Source organism: Nannospalax galili, unplaced genomic scaffold, assembly GCF_000622305.1.
Source record: "Nannospalax galili isolate Female #2095 unplaced genomic scaffold, S.galili_v1.0 scaffold1200, whole genome shotgun sequence".
NCBI classification, from domain to species: domain Eukaryota; kingdom Metazoa; phylum Chordata; class Mammalia; order Rodentia; family Spalacidae; genus Nannospalax; species Nannospalax galili.
This window is the reverse complement of record NW_008347131.1, coordinates 2,392,438-2,398,025: the sequence shown is the minus strand read 5'-3', so window position 1 is coordinate 2,398,025 and position 5,588 is coordinate 2,392,438. Positions and strand designations below refer to the sequence as shown.

Sequence of the window (5,588 nt, the reverse complement as noted above, 5' to 3'; positions counted from 1 at the left end):
GCTGGTATTTGGAAATGAGCCTTACTTTTCTAGCTTTGAAAACAATGACCTATTTCTTAACATCCATTTCAGGGCTGTTGGGTCAACTGCTGGACTATAATTCTGTATATGCTATGATTTATTTGAGTCCCAAAGGGAACAAAGTAAGCCAGTGCTATTGAAATCATCCCCCTCTCTTCAAAATCCAGTTTACACAATGTCAATATATGTACTATTTTTAAAATTTATTTTTATTTTGAGTGTGTTATGCATGTGTATAAGTGCACTCATGTTGTGCAGTGCCTGCAGAGGACCTAAGACAGCATCAGATCCCCTGGAACTGGAGTTATGAACGGTTGTTGGCTCCCATGTGGGTTCTGGATTCAAAGCTGGGTCTTCTGAAAGAACAGTCACTGTTCTTAATCCCTGAGCCATCTCTCCAACCCCAAGTATGTACGACTTGTGATAGTGTGTTATTGGATGAGCTCAGGCCAGAATGAGATGTTCCAGATACACAAATGGCATACATACTGGTAAGTAGGGCCAGCATAAGTTTCTTCTTTATAATTTTACTTCATTACTTTCATTCCAGAAATATTGTTTTGTTTTAAACAGTAAATTAATTGTTTTCCACTGATGCAAATTCAAAGTATTTTAAGTGTATTTTAAAGTAGCTTTTAACCTTCACTATAAACTTCTGCATGAACCCGTTTTCCTTACTCATAAGAAAGACCTATGATATTTATTTGCCAGTGTTTTCTTCTGATGTTAATTCTAAGGTTCACAACCATCAAGTGAGTTTGATAAAACTTCTGATTTCAAGTACAACACTTGTTTGAAATATTATTGAGTTAGAAATGAGTCAGGGAAAGAAAGTGGCTGAGTGGATAAAGGTGCTTGTCTGGCAAGCCTGTGACCTGAGTTTGATTCCTGGAATCCACATAAAGGTGGAATTTCCGGAGAGAACCAACTCCGTAAAAATGTCTTCTGATCTTTCCTTACTCCATCACATACAGACACACACAAATACACACACACACACACACACACACACACATACACATACACAGACACACACACATACACATACACAGACACACACAGACACACACACACATACACATACACACACACAAATACACAGACACACACACACACATACACAGACACACACACATACACATACACAGACACACACACATACACATACACAGACACACACAGACACACACACACATACACAGACACACACACATACACATACACAGACACACACAGATACACACACACATACACAGACACAGACACACACACAGACACAAACACACAGACACAGACACACACACACGCACACGCACACATACACACACACACATACACAGACACACACACATACACACACACATACACAGACACAGACACACACACAGACACACACACACAGACACAGACACACACACACGCACACGCACACATACACACACACACACACACACACACTGAATTAAATAGTATAAAATTTAAAAGAACCTTCCTTAAAAGACTCTATTTTCTTCATTTTCTTTTCTCTTTTTATTTCCCTCTTTCTCTTACCCCGTTTCTTGATCTTATATCCTCCCTCTTTTATATTTCTCTCTCTTTCTTATTCTCCATATACATTACTTGTACTAACTTTAAATGTTTTATAACTTCCACTATTGGATAGCATCATGGGCACAAAAATGAATCTACCAAGCATTTACCTGAACAGTAAACCTGGCTTAATATAATAGTTTTCACCCTTAGCTACAAGAGTCAAATTTGGAAGGAGCAAGTTTTTTGCCTGCTGGCAAATGGTTTTAAAAAATTAATTAAGGAAATAAATAGCTCTCCAAAATAAATAAACTTTAGTTAAGTTTTTCTGTTAAGAATGTTTTTCCTTCTCTTTATGATATAATGAACTTTATTTTTGACATTTGTTCTTGTCTCTTTTTCATGTCATCTTATTACCTAAACTTTCAGATTATTTATCTTTTGGACATGTTCAGAGACTGTTTTTAAAAGATATTTTTTATTAATATTTTTATGACCACAAGAAATTCATGTAACAAACATAATAGAAAATTAAACTTGATTTTAAACTTCACTATAATCCTGAGTATAGGCATATTTATCTTTAGGTTGACAGTTAAAAAACAGAAGTATATGCCAGGCATGGTGGTGCACGCCTTTAATCCCAGCACTCAGGAGGCAGAGGCAGGCAGATCTCTGAGTTCAAGGCCAGCCTGATCTACATAGTGAGTTCCAGGACAGCTGGGGCTACAGGGACCCTGCCTCAAAAAGACCAAAAAATAAAAAATAAAAATAAAAAAAATAAAAAAACACAGAAGTATAAAAATATTATGTAGTTAACGGTGGTTAGAGTCAAGACTCCAAAATAGTTTTTTGGACTTTTAAGTTCATTTATCTTCTTTTTTTCCTTAAAGGCATTTCTAATTTCTGTTCTTCCTTTTCTTGCTCCTACTTTCTTTCCCCTTTGACCTTCTTTTTTCTCAGTAAATGCCTTATGAAGTTTTACATTTTGTCTAGCACTAGGGATGCAGTCAGAATAAATATGAATATAATTGTAGTAGGCAAGTGTTTTATCTTCAAGGACCCATAGTGCTGAACACTGACAGGTAAGAATGAGACCCTGTGAGTGACAGATTCTATAATGGACATTTATCATGACTTCTGCTATCGGAAGGCCATCATAGCACCATTTTGTGTATCGAGAAAGCCAAGAATTGCCCAGATAAGCTGGATACTGCTTTTATGTGAACATCATAGATTGGCTTTTATGGGAACATCATGGTATTGCTTTTATGGGAACATCATGGATCGACTTTTAAAGCTTGAAATACATATCTTTTTTTCTGCTTGGATCAGAGGCCATGTTCTTCCTCAGTAGCAGCTTTGACATCAGCAACAGCAGCAGTTTCCCTGCTAAATCAAGAAGAGTCTAAGATCTGTTCTTCTGAGGTCATGAGGAATCACCTTCTCTAAGGGAGTTTTATCTGTCCCCCATACGCTTCTTTGCTTTTTTTTGCCAGTGGAGGAATAAATGTCTTCCACTATGTATGTTTAACTAAATTATTATTTTTTTTATGTGTGTGTATTACCTGCATGTAGGTAAGTGCACCCATGTTGTGCAATGCCAGCCGAGGACAGCGGATCCCCTGGAACTGGAGTTACAGACAGTTGTAGCTGCCATGTGGGTGCTGGGATTCCAACATGGGTTTTCTGCAAGAACAGCCAGTGTTCTTAACTGCTGGGCCATCTCTCCAGCCCCTAACTAAATTATTTTAAGATTAAAAAAAAGTTTAAAAAATTGCACAATTTTTTATTTTGATAATTAAAAGCAAATGAGCAAATTATAAATACGATAGGCATGCTTTAACTTGTATAGTTTAAAAATGAAATAGTTGATACAACATTGTACTTGTTTTTAATTTTTTTTCTTTATTTTCAGGAACTTCATACATGCTTATCATTAAATGGGATCATTATTTATCCACTTATTCTCCTTCAAATCCCTCTCCCTTCTTAATTTTGTCTTAGTTTTTCATAACCTACTCAGTGTTGTCCTTATATGTATGATTGTGAGACCTTTCACTGGAGCATGCTTTTGCTTCTTCTAAAAGCACAAAAAGTTATCTATTTCCTCACTGAATGGAAGCCTTATTGAGACTGAGTATGTCATCTTTGTTTTAGGATGTTCACCTGTCAGACGAGCTGAATTGATGGAGAAGACGAATAATATCACAGAGTTCATCCTTCTGGGCTTGACTCAAAATACGGAGCTTTAGACATTCTCACTTGTTGTGTTCTTCATCATCTACCTGCTCACCTTAGCAGGCAACCTGCTTATCATGATCACCATCAGCACCAGCAGGGCCCTTGGATCCCCCATGTACTTCTTCCTGTCTTACCTATCCTTGATAGACAGCTGCTGCTCTTCATCCATGGCTCCTAAAATGCTAGTTGACTCCCTTTCTGTGAGAAAAGCCATCTCTTTCAGTGGATGCATGACTCAAGTTTGCTGAGCATCTTTTTGGTGCTGCTGAGATTATTCTTCTCACAGTGATGGCTTATGATCGCTATGTGGCCATTTGTAAACCTCTGAACTACATGATAATTATGAACCAACATGTGTGTAGCCTCTTGGTAGGAGTGGCCTGGGCTGGTGGGTTTATTCTTGCAACCACTTAGATCCTCTTCACAGTCTGGCTGCCCTTCTGTGGCCCTAGTGTTAGACCACTTTATGTGTGACCTGAACCCTATGTTGAAACTTGTCTGCATGGACACTCACACCCTTGGTCTCTTTGTTGCTGCCAACAGTGGCTTCATCTGCCTGTTAAACTTTCTCCACCTAATGATATCCTACATAGTCATCTTAGATGCTCTGAAATCTCAAAGTGTGGAGGGAAGGCACAAAGCCCTCTTGACCTGTGTCTCTCACATCACTGTGGTCATCTTATTTTTTGTGCCCTGCGTATTTGTGTATTTGTACCCAGCAATCACTTTCTCTATTGATAAGGCTGTGGCTGTGTTTCATACCTTGATAATGCCTATGTTAAATCCCTTAATCTACACTCTCAGGAACACAGAAGTGAAAAAATGCTATGAAAAATCTCTGGGTCAAAAGTTGACATCAGTGGATAAGGGATCATAAAATATAAATTACTTATCCTTGAAATGCTACAGAGAAAATCGTATCACTCTTAAGATTCTGGGCTAAGTAAATAGAGTATGTCAAAGTGTGTTGGCTTAGGCATTACATTGTTTATGAGAGAAAAATGTCCTGTTTAGATTTCTTCATTGTTCATTTACTTGTCAAAATCAGTTAAAGTTCTTATTTAAGTCTTCATTCTCAGGACCTATCTCCAGAAATGCTATGCAGGAGGACTGTTGTTGATAGGCACATCTTCATTTAAAAATGGATTTTTTCCAGATATATCCAGGTAAATGACCTACATGCCTGCTTTGATAAATATCCGTATAGATTAAGCTTGGCTATTGAGAGATCATTTTAGGATCTGGGCATAGTGGTGCATGTCTTTAAGCCCAGCACTCAGGAGGGAGAGGCAGGCAGAGTTTTGTGAGATGGAGGCCATCTTGGTCTACATGATGAGTTCTAGCCTAGCTAAAGCTACAGGAAGAATCTGTCTCAAAAAAAAACCAAACAAAACAAATCAAAAGGAGCATCTTATTAAATAATGTCTTGAACTATATCTTTCATGGTAGAAACTATGATGATCATGAGCTCTGAATTCTTCATAAGTCATGGAATACAAGGCTGTATCCTTGTCACCATTCTTTCTGGAGTTAGAGGTCTACTTCCTTAGAGGTAGAGTATCTGTGTAAAGCCATTCTTTATTTCTTTAATTCTCTCTGTATCACACTCCTCTAACATCTTCTCAGTAGCACTTACCATCTGAATATCTGACTTGCTTTATGAGCTATGTGAGAGTGAAGGTGTCACTTGTTTTATCTGCCACTACTTTCTGTACCAAGACTTGGTATAGAAGAAATAGTTAATAAATATTTACTAAGTAAACGGTCATCATTTCCACTTAACACTCAAGTAA

The 5,588-nt window shown here is 37.6% G+C and overlaps 1 pseudogene; it reads left to right on the top strand.

Annotated features, from left to right (window-relative positions):
* Window positions 1–3,740: 3,740 nt before the first annotated feature.
* LOC103742583 lies at window positions 3,741–4,672 on the top strand (annotated as a pseudogene).
* Window positions 4,673–5,588: the final 916 nt, after the last annotated feature.